This window comes from Peromyscus californicus, unplaced genomic scaffold, assembly GCF_007827085.1.
Source record: "Peromyscus californicus insignis strain IS unplaced genomic scaffold, ASM782708v3 Scaffold_11__1_contigs__length_118956290, whole genome shotgun sequence".
NCBI classification, from domain to species: Eukaryota; Metazoa; Chordata; class Mammalia; order Rodentia; family Cricetidae; genus Peromyscus; species Peromyscus californicus.
Window position 1 is genome coordinate 1,269,465 of NW_026294402.1, and position 11,821 is coordinate 1,281,285.

The 11,821-nt window shown below is 41.2% G+C and overlaps 1 long non-coding RNA gene across 1 annotated transcript; it reads left to right on the forward strand.

Moving 5' to 3' along the window:
• The first annotated feature begins 5,667 nt into the window (after positions 1-5,667).
• On the forward strand, positions 5,668-11,148 carry LOC128102781 (uncharacterized). The gene is made up of 2 exons (XR_008215542.1): positions 5,668-6,179; positions 8,717-11,148. It is a non-coding gene; the product is annotated as an uncharacterized LOC128102781 (long non-coding RNA).
• Positions 11,149-11,821: the final 673 nt, after the last annotated feature.

Sequence of the window (11,821 nt, forward strand, 5' to 3'; positions counted from 1 at the left end):
TTGGTCTTCCTCAGGGCCAGCTTCACATTAAACTGTTTCTGTACTTCACCTCCAGAGATATCAGTATAATGGTGAGTATTAAAGACCTCATGTTCCAGGAACAAAACTATTTTGACCCAGTTAGCAAATAATCTACAAGATCACCACAGTGTTGAAGAAAATCAAACTGCCATTAGCCTTTCTTCAAGACCATTTTAGTAAAAGAGAAAAATGAAACTGAACTCCACAGAAACAAAAGATCAGGAGATGTTTAAGAAATGGAGTAAATTACTGAAAACATGCTGGAGACTGGAGGGATTAGGGGAGACTGGTCAAGGTATGCAAGCTACCTGTAACTGTGAACTGTTGTTTTATGATCACATGTGGGCATTCACCCTTCCACAGAGGAATGAGACTCAGGGTTTTCAGTGACTGTATTTCCAAGGCATGGGTCTCAGATTCTTTCAAAATACCCCATTACTATATTGTAAGAATGGCAGGAGCCTGGAAGAAATTTATACTTCTGAGGAACAGAACAAGTTTCTGTAAATTCTCTTAGTTGAAGAGAATTCACTTCAAATCTTAGTCGAGCTGGGTTTGTGGACCCTCAGCCAGAGAAGCCCTCTTATTATGGTAAGAGAAACAACCTCACACTGGAACCCAGGACCTTCCAGACCTGACTGAGCTTGAAGCATCTGGAGGAAGTTGGAGGCTAAGGAGAGTAAGCAAGATTTCAGTATGGTTTTCTATGTTTTTGTATCAAAACTATTCCCTCACTGGAAAATAACTTTTCTTTAGAGAAACAAAAGCTAACTCAAAATATTTTGGTTTTAGTGGATGCAGAATATCTCACCGTAGTCTCAGAAGTGAGGGAGAATTATAAGTTCTTCCTCTTGAGTTCTACATGTGTTGACCACAAAGCCCTAAGGTCAGACTTGCACAGCAGCCTTGCCACCACGGGACCATGGCTGAATATGACCACTGGTTTTGTTTAAGCAGAAATTTGGGGCATATGTGAATTTAGTGGCACATAATTTATTAGTTCTTGGCTGTAATGAAATTCTAGCCACAGTAATGTTCTTGTGAATAAATTAAATCATTATGACCACTGAATTGTGAAGAACAAATCAATTATAATAATAAAGGGCTTAATAAATTAACCAAATTTTCAAAGTGTAATAACTTAAAAAAAACTATCTCAGAGGCTCTACATTAAAAATCTTTAGGGGGGATATTTTTTGATGTTCACAACCAGTTAAGGTCTACAGGACATCCTTAAGTTTCATGAATGGCTTTTCTTCAAAGATTTCCCCCATTTGCAGTCCCTGATAGTAAAAGAGGATTTGCTTTGTGAAGTCTGCATGCATTCAGGTAGTGATTTTTCTAAGGAAAACTGTGCAAATGCTTTCTTAATATATTATACTATGTTTCTTCTCATAACTATCTCTACATGGATACTTAAAACCTGTTGTGATATTCTCATAGTTCATATTTGATAATTCATGATTCATAATTCATGTTTGCCAATCAGCATTAAAAGCCTCAGATATCTATGTCATGTTTGTGCATTGAAGAGGTCAGCACAGCCAAGCTGTGGTCCTTGACAATGTAGAATCACAACTCAAAAGGAATATAGACAGGTAAACAAATCCATCTTCATTTGCTGCAACAACTGACTAAGAGGATTATATACAAATACATGCACCACATGGAGTTTTAATTCATATTTTGTTCCTATTTTAAAAATACGATGTCAGAGCAATGGATCTCAACCAACATTGTTGATGAACAAAACCTCCAGGAAATTGTCAATCACTTTTATCCAATATATCCACAAGTATGTTTTTGTGTGAATTTTCACAATACATATCAAGCATCTACATTGAGCCAATTGCAAGGAAGGAGAAACATGCTCCAGAATGTTCCAGATCTTGGGATAGCTCCCTAGTAATATGCCCCTATAATATAAACAGAATGAAGCTATGACATTTTCAAGAAGTGTATGGAACATGAAATCATATGTTTTAAGTTAATAAGCCAGACTCAGAAGGAGAAACATTGAATGTTTTCTCTTAAATATGGAATCTAGGAGAAAACAGAAGTATGTAAAGAAGAGACCTTGGGAAGAGAAAGGAGACCAGAAGAAAGAGGGTGGAACGATAGAAAATTTTAATGGCGTAGATGAAAATGAGCAAAGTATGAACATGTGGTAAGGGCTGGAGAGATGGCTCTGTGGTTAAGAACAGATGGCCTGGGTTCAGTTTCTACCACTCACATAGTGGCTCACAACTATTTGTAATTCCACTTTTAGGTAATTTGATCTCTTCTGACCTCTCTGGGTACCAGCAACACTTGTTGTGCACATACATACATGTAGGCAAAGCATTCATATCCAGAAAATAAAATAAACATAAAAAATTTAAAAAAACATGTCCTAAAGATACTCATTATCTAATACAATGAACATATACTATCGTAATAACCATAATAACAATAACAAACTCGGTTCTTTTGCTCTCTCATATATTTTTTCTTACACTTCTGCCTTCCAACATATAATGACATAGCAAGAAGACCCGCTTTAATTTACTTTTCAAATGTCACTCTCCAACTACCTGTTGTGAGACTTTTCCTGGGGAGACACAATACACATGTCTATTCACTCCAGACAGGGAATATACAGATCAACAATGATTTTACTAAAATACAACTTGGTGAACCAATAATTTTTCATGGAATTACTACCAGGAGTTTGGTGAGGGGTTACTTACAGGAACAGGGATGACGCAAATGCAGCCACATCACCTTTCAAAGGTCCAGTCCATTTTGGCTGATGGCTCACAAAAGCTGTAGTCATAGCTCTACATACATGACTTGCAGACAGTTCAACAACTCTAAGAATATCCTATTTGGTTAGTCTCATCTCCTTGGTCAGTCTCATCTCCTCCAGCACCGATTGTTCACTGCTTCCATAACCTTGGGAACTTATCTTGGTGAATCATGTAAGTTTCAGCTTCCAGATATGTGACACTTGCTGACTTCCTGACTCTCAAGGGCCAATCTCCTCCTTTTTGGAGAGAATATTTTAATTCATAGGAAATTGCTACTCCCCATTATCTGATTCCCTCATTAGAATTTCAGCCGTATGTAGGATGATATTTTATATGCTTTCTACATGGCTTCATCTTCAAACAATGTTGGCACAGGGTAGTCTGACAATTATAATTAGTTGAATGAATGAACACCTTCATAGAAGTGAAACTCATGGGCACATCTGGAAATAAGACTATAATTTCAGCAGTAATAGACTATACTGCCCCTCCAAAGCCCATTCCTCTCACCTGCCTCTTCTTATTCTAGAGACACAATTTTCATGTCCTCACTAACATGTACATGCCATGGAGTACCCCTACACCGTTCAATTCACTGAAATTGTTCAATCACGGTGATCCTGAAACAATATATTTGGTTTATTTGCATTATGTCATTCTGTCCCTGTAAAACCACATCATGGATTTTAGAAGTGCTTCTTCTCATTTCTGAGCCTGACTGTGTCCTGTGATTCTTCACAGTATGGAACTGTAACTGTTTCCTGTCTATTCCTCTATATGCTGTCCTTGTGTGTGTGCTTTTCACACTCACATGGAGCTATGGGTGTAACACACCCTGATGTTCATGCAGAGGTCAAATGACAAAGTCAGGCATCAGTTCTGAGCTTTCACCTTTTTTGGAGATAAGGTCTCCCTTTTGTTGGTTATCATTGCATGTGCCAGGCAGCAGGCACACAAGCTTCTGAGGATTCTCCTGTCTCTGCCTTCCTCCTTGCTGGAGGAGGCCTGAATTACCAAAGGAGTACTATCCCCACCCAGCCTTATGTAGGTGCTGGGTGTTTGGCTTGGTCCTTAAACTTTCACTGCAAGCATTTTACCCACTGAGCTATCTCCTCAGTCTACAATGAATCTTTTAATTGCAACCATTTTTTAAACTTCATTATATCTGAACAAAAACAAAATCCTGAGGTAGGCATGGTAGTAAACACATCTAATCTTAGGATGTGGGAGGCAGAGGCAGGTGGATCTCTGTAGACTTGAGTACAGCCTGGTATACGTAGCCAATTCCAGGCCATCCAGGTCTTTATGGTGAGAAATTATTGAAATGATAATGATGATATATATACACGAAAACCCTAGGTACATTTAAAATAGTACACTCATGCTTAAAAACTAAGCTATTAGACATATTGTAATTAGTTTGATGCATTATATTGCTTAAAAATGAAATCCTTTTGTTTTGATGTTGAATCGGCAATAGAGAAGTTACCACAAACTCATCCTACAGGAATTTCAACTGACACCACTTGAAGTTAGACAACGCTCCTTTGCACTTCTCCCACCCCAAAGCTGGGTCTTCTACAGGAATCTGCTCAGGAATGTACCAGAGTCTCTACCCAGTGGCTTTTCTGTCACCTCATTCTCTTCATTTAATCTTGATTTCTGTCACTAGCAGACCCATTTGCATTCAGCTCCACTCTCCATCTTACCTCTCACTGCTTTCCTTGTGACCATAGCCACCGTTAACTCAGCCCCAGGATGTCCCTACAGTTTCATGCATGGTTGTTCTTATGAGGCAGAAGAGGGTCTGATGCCTTTACTTACATAGGTAAAGCTATCTCTAAAATTCATAGTAAATCAGACCTGTGCATAAGGGACACAAAATGATTCCAGAAACAATTAAACCAACATACAATGTAACTTTGGTTCTGTGTCTGCCCAGCATTTTCTAAGGAATCCGTAAAACTGAGAGGACATCAAATATCCCAAGTTGTTTTTTGTGAATGCAAGTGATCACTAGTTGAGAAAGTTCAAGCTCATTTCATACATGAAGCCAGTGCAGCTGCAGTTGAACTGCTTTGTCTCCCCCACTCCTTGTAAATTCTTTTAGCAAAAATAAATAAATAAAGAGAAATGTCTTTACAGTGCAGGAGTTCAAAACTTAAGAATTAATTTGTTTTGCAGGATACACTAGGACACTCTCATTAATGATTTTCTCTGAAAAGGATAACAAGATGCCAAGATCCTTTTAACATGACAATGGCCTTTTATGTAGGGCTATGGATTCTGATTCTTCAGATGACATAGGTCATACATGGTGATATATATTCTAGTTGGGATATAGAGTATCCCCCAAAAGCCCATGTATGAAAGCTTGGTCTCCAGTGTGTGGTAGTGCTAGTGGAATCTTCAGGAGGTAAGGCTTAATGGAAGGCCTTTACATTGTTGGAATGTGTCCTTGCTCTCGGTTCCCTCTTGTCTTGCTTTGCTCTACCCATGTGGTCTCACCATAATGTTCTTCCTCACCACACATGGGCTTTGATCTGTTGAAAAGCTACTTGAAAGGATTCTAAGCATCTCCAAGGGAACATGGTAGCAGCCCAGCCTGGCAGGGAGGGTAACTTCTGAGTAGTATTATTATCTGAATAATTTGCTTCTACAGTCTTAGCAAAACAGTTCAAGCTACAGTATGAAAAAAGATTTCTCTAGCTGCTAGGAAATAGGTTTAACATTGAATCTAACTCCCATTTTGGTTAGGTGGTTTTGACTTAAAGTTTAACAGAACTGTTCAGTGCTTTGACTAAGCTACAAAAAAAAAAATTCCTGTGACTTATGTTACTTTGTTGGGGGCCGACCCCGGATAGCTGTGTCTTGAATTTTGTGTGACCTTCCTTACTTTATCAAACCTTGCAAAAAACAGGTTCCTGGCCTAACCGCGGGCTGTACAACTTCCTGGAGTACCTGCTAATCAGCCAGCTGCAGGGGCCTGGGACCAAAGCGACCTCACCTTTCCTTAGGAATTTTCCATTCTTCTCTCCTTTTGCTTCCCCCGCTCCCCCTCCCTGCCTGAAGCCCTGCTTATAAGCCTCAATACCCAGTCAATAAACGAGACCTTGACGTGACTCAGACTGACTCTGTCTTCCCTTATGCGCCTGGTCTCCTTTCTCTCTCGCCCCCATTGATCTTTCAGGAGGTGCCTCCTCGGGTCTCCCCAATAACCTGGCCCGCGGGACGGGTCAAGTGGCGCCCGAACGTGGGGCTCGAGGCACGGTGACCTGCCGGACGACAGACAACAGAAGGGGCCCCCGGAGAGGATCAGGGTAGAGACGCCCGGACCGCATCACTCGTGCAACGCGGGAGAGTCTTGAGGTAAGTATGTCGTCCCACCGATCATGGGCAAAAGTTTATCTAAAGAGGCTGTTTTTCTAAAGGAGATGAAAGGTAATCTTAGGGAGAGAGGAATAAGAGTTAAGAAAAAGGATTTGAGGCCAGGCGGTGGTGGCGCACGCCTTTAATCCCAGCACTCAGGAGGCAGAGCCAGGCGGATCTTTGTGAGTTCGAGGCCAGACTGGTCTACAGAGCAAGATCCAGGAAAGGCGCAAAGCTACACAGAGAAACCCTGTCTTGAAAAACCAAAAAAGAAAAAGGATTTGATAAAATTCTTCCAATATGTGGAGGAGAAATGTCCCTGGTTAGTGATTAATGGACCAGGAATTCACCCTCTGACTTGGAACAAGGTTGGAAAAGATATTAACAAATTAATCAGAGACGGGAAAATGTCCCCGACGCCTTTTTTAGTTTTTATGGTGTGATTAGAGATGTTTTAAAGGAAGCAGAGGGAGATGGGCGTGTTTCACATTTATTAGCCCTTGCAGAGAATTTTCTCTCAAACTCCCCCTGACTGACACCCAAGGGTCCATAGGTTTATTGATATCTACTGGTATGAGCGCTCTCTGTCTTGTCTGTGTCTCTCTGTCTTGTTACTTTTGTTTTGTACTTTGCAGGCTCGATTTGTACTTTGCAGGCTCTCACTGGGACAGACGTGTCCCGACAGTGAACCTGGCGGCAAAGGGAGACGTCCCAGAGCCCTAAGGCCACCTCCGAGGTGACCATTTGGTTTAGGAGCATCTTTGGGTATCTTCCCCCACAGTGGGAGGAAGTGCCACTTTGTATTTTGTCCCGGGAATTTGTCAGAGCCATTTTATGGGGTTTTTTGTGTGTTTTATTGTGATCATTGTTACTTTACTCTCTCATTCTCTTCCAAGAAAAAAAGGTGCATGTCTGACTGACAGGGATGTGGAAGCCCCTGATGTCTGTTTGATTAAGGACAGAGATCCTCGAGTCTGGATTGTTTTTGATGTGATTGAGCCTGGAGGGTTACCCCCGCCAGAGCACATCAGGCTGTCATTGTTCTTGGAGCTTGGTTGGTTGTCTCGTTGGGGCAAAGTTTTCTTCCGTGTGCCCTTGGTCTTATGTGTAATATGTTAACTGTTCTCATTGTTGACTTGACTGTGACGGACGCTATGGGACAGTTCCCTTCTTCTCCAATAGACCTTTGCCTAGCCCACTGGAAGAATGTGTGAGCCACAATAGAGGGAACTGGGTCCCCTACCCCCACTCCCCGATTGAACTGAGATAAACAGGTAGCTCCTGCCAGGTGTGGCTTGCATACTGTAAGAGGGACTTGCTGGCTGTTAATGAGGCCGTCGTCTCAGTGCTGATGTTCCGGTTCTTGGATTGTCTGTGTAAATGTTATTTGTTTCTGTCTACTAACCTCCCTTATTTTCCTAGAGGAAGAGGAGGAAAGAGAGGCATAACTAAGGCCACCTCCGTCCCTCCCTAGCTCTCTTGCTATCAGGACTGCAGTCAGCTGGCTGCTCTCACGAGGGTGGGGGTGCGTGCTTTGCATACAGGCGGGCAAAGACAGGAGCTCTGGACAGGGCAATGGGGACTGCCTGCAATTGACAAAAACTGTATGAACACTGAGCAGAGAATCTGACTTTAGTCAGAGGAGTTAACAAAAACTTTTTTTCAGGAACACTGACAGCCAAGGACATGCTCTATGCCCACTGCTCCCCTTCCCTTCCTTTACTGTGATAACTTCAAGGTCTCTTCTGCTGGCCAGCAGCTTCTCTTGTTAACCCTTCTCTGTCCTGATATTGCTTACAAACAAATGTTAAATTACCAGTTCAAGATACTGGGAAAATTATGCTTTTGTTTCCACAGGAAAAATAAAAATTTACTTGGGTTTTGGTCATTTGAGTTCAATGGGTTACAAATACTTGTCATCATTTAAGAGAATTGGTTTCAAATTATTGTTGGTTAAGATAAAAAAAAATGTTTTTTAAAAAAATATGTAAAATGCAAGTTATTAGAATACGTAAAAGCAAGGTATAAAGGTCTGAGGATAAAAAGGCTTAAATAATGATTTAAAAAAATGACTTGAGATATATAAAAAAATGAAACATGTTTCAGATTTCTTTGTCTTGCTATTCTGCTGTTACATTGAGACTCCAAAGGGTCATAGTTGTAAAAATGTCTGTCTACTCTACAGGTGTGAATGAAAAATGTGGCCACATGTATGTTTGGTTTTGAATGTCTGAGTTTGCATGTCCTTTATGTTAAGGAATACAAGTTAATACTAGTCATCTGGCTATTCAGATACTAGTTTAAAGCATAAACTGTTCTATTTTAATAACAAAAAACTGAGAGGTATATTTGACTAATATATCTATAGGAGAACAAATTGGCCTGGTTATTGTTACCAAACTTAGAGATATTTTCAAGATTGGGCCTAGATTTGTTTGGCTCAGATACATTTAATTGATAATGGTCCTCAAACCTGTTAAAGATCTGTTAAATATGGCATTTATATTATTTGATAAAAAGCTTACTATAGCAAACAGAGACTCCAAGCTCCCCAGCTCCTAGCAATGACTCCCAAGGTCTCCAAAAAAGATATGGAGCAATGACAAGAAGATGCCACCTGAATTGCGGACAACACTGACCACTGGGCAAGACACTCTGACTCAACACCTGCTGCCAGGGATCTGGCCTATGAGACACTGACAAGATAAGGTCAGTTTTACCAAGTTGCTCCTCAACAGGGAGAATTTCACATTATGGGCCCAGCAGCCAAGACTGATGCTGTCCTGACACCTGTCCTGCCAACACTATGAAGACTATAGGAGCCTGGGATGATGGCACTCTGGGTTATGGATAGTCTATGTTGTTGTTTTTTTAAATAGATTTAAAAGTGCACTCAGGTAAAGTTTATCCTTCTCAGATCTTTGATGACATTGATGACTGGACTAGCTATAGCTTTCTCAGCTTAGTAATTGATTGATCAATGGATTAATTAATTAAAGCTAATAAGTCTCTTAAAAAAAGATAAACAGGTTCTAAATATAGACTTACAGATGCTTTTCATTGGGCCAAGGAAATTTCAGTCCAGTCTATACTTGGCTCTCTGGATGGAAAGGACACTATGGATTTCAGGGCAAATTGATAATACTACAATTACTAAGACTATGGGTCTAAAAGTTCCAAATAAGTTCGTAAGTTTTAACTCCTGTTCCTAGTTTATATGTATCTCAACAGGTTTCCACTTGGCTGACAGATACATCCTAACATCATTTGCTGGTGACAACCTACTGCAAATGACTGTGAGCCCTGAACTTGCTGAAAGCTGATATGGACCAATTCAGCCGATATGCATACCATCTCTTCAGCTGGTCAATAGAACGTTCCCTCTTGTCTTTGACTAACATTCTGGCTTTCCAGGGCCTTGGCAACAACGTCCCAATGTCAGCAGGAAGTAATTATAGAAGAGAAAACATCGCCCTTGTTTCCCGCCCCCCCCAGAATGTTAGATCAAAAGGGAATTTCTTGTCATAGGGAACCTGAGATAAAGTTCCAAGTTCCTTGAGGATAAGGAACTCTGTCAGCCATCATAAGGTTTTTGGCCCTTGTGCTTCTGCTAATTATTGTTGGCTCTTATATCACTGATGTTTTAACTAAATGATGATTCATGTCTGGGTACCACTAAACTGAGGATGCTAGAATTCCAAGATCCACCTCTGAACCCATGACACACTTGCAGATGGCAAAAACTGAATAAGGGGAAGCTCGCTTTGCCATTGATAAGGGGAAAACTCTTATGTTCTGGTCTAATTAGTCTCCGATATGGAATTCTTTGAGCAGAGAGACAGATACACTCGAGAACCTGTGTCTATGACTATTGCCCTCTTGTTAGGTATTGGGGGCATCACTGCAGGAATTGGTACAGGAACTACTGCCCTCATGCAGAGCAACCACCTTATGCAATTACAAATGGCTATGACTACTGACCTAGAGGCCATAGAAAGATCCATTTCTGCTCTGGAGAAATCTTTAACCTTGCTCTCTGAGGTTGTGTTACAAAACAAAAGAGGTCTGGATTTACTATTTTTAAAGGAGGGGGGATTAAGTGCAGCCTTAAAGAAAAAAAATGCTGTTTTTATGCCGACCCTACTGGTATTGTCAGGGAATCGATGGAAAAATTAAGGGAAAGGCTAGCCCAAAGAAAAAGGGAGTTTGAAGATCAGCACTGGTGGTTTGAAAATTGGCTGCAAGGGTCCCCCTGGCTCTCTGCCTTGCTACCTACCATTCTAGCCCCCTTAATTGTTTTCTTCTTCTCATTACCTTTGGTCCCTGAGCCTTTCAGCGGTTGACTCAGTTTATCAATAATCAGATTGATTCGGCCTTACCACAACACGTCTCAATTCATTATCACAGAGTAGATTCCAAGGAGACCGACCAGGAGCCCCATCAAGGACCCAGATTCAGTGTCCTAAGGCCCTAGCGTCCCCATGGTCCTGCTAGAGGGTACCCAATGACGGGAATAGTACAGGGCCCACGCCGGAGACAACAGCGTACAGAGGTTGTCGAGACCGGCTCAACATGGCACGCTGCCGAGCGTGGGAAGCTCCCTGTGTAGCCTAAGACAGGGACTCTCTCGGACCCTAGCCAACCCGACCACAATGGACTTGGTCCATTTTTGAGAAAAGGGGGGGAACTGTTGGAGGTTGACTCCGGACAGCTGTGTCTTGAATTTTGTGTGACCTTCCTTACTTTATCAAACCTTGCAAAAAACAGGTTCCTGGCCTAACCGCGGGCTGTACAACTTCCTGGAGTACCTGCTAATCAGCCAGCTGCAGGGGCCTGGGACCAAAGCGACCTCACCCTTCCTTAGGAATTTTCCATTCTTCTCTCCTTTTGCTTCCCCCGCTCCCCCTCCCTGCCTGAAGCCCTGCTTATAAGCCTCAATACCCAGTCAATAAACGAGACCTTGACGCGACTCAGACTGACTCTTGTCTCCTTAATGCGCCTGGTCTCCTTTCTCTCTCGCCCCCATTGATCTTTCAGGAGGTGCCTCCTCGGGTCTCCCCAATAACCTGACCCGCGGGACGGGTCATTACTTGTGCGGACAATAATGATTTTTTAATTAAATATTTGTTAAGAAAAGTAAAAGAAATCCATGATGAGTTCTTTAAACAGCATAGAGCTTGCCAAGAGCTCAGTTAATATTAGTTTTTGACATGCAGGTTGTCTCCTATGAGTTTACAGTAAGTACTTTTTCAAAGCTATTTCTAAACATGGCTGAGATTTCTAGATTATTCAAACAGGTTAGCTTCTTTGTTGTCTTTGTATGCAAAGATGACAGTTTGGCAAGGGAGAAAAATAAATCTGAAATAAAAATGCAGCATCTATTTTCAAACTTTATTAACAGTAGAATTAGATTTTCCAGTCTTTGTACATTTTTATTAGACAATAATATACATGAAACATTTGCAAGGCTCCTAGGTTTTATGGCTATAATCTCCCTAGTAAAATGAAAACAAATAAAACTAAAAATACTACTAAATACTGTTGTTTTCAAGGCCTACAAAAAGTTCTGGTCTCTTTCCTTGGGGTTTGATATCTTTCCTCCCTCACAAATATGTTTTCATCAGAAGGCTAAAAAGGGCCAC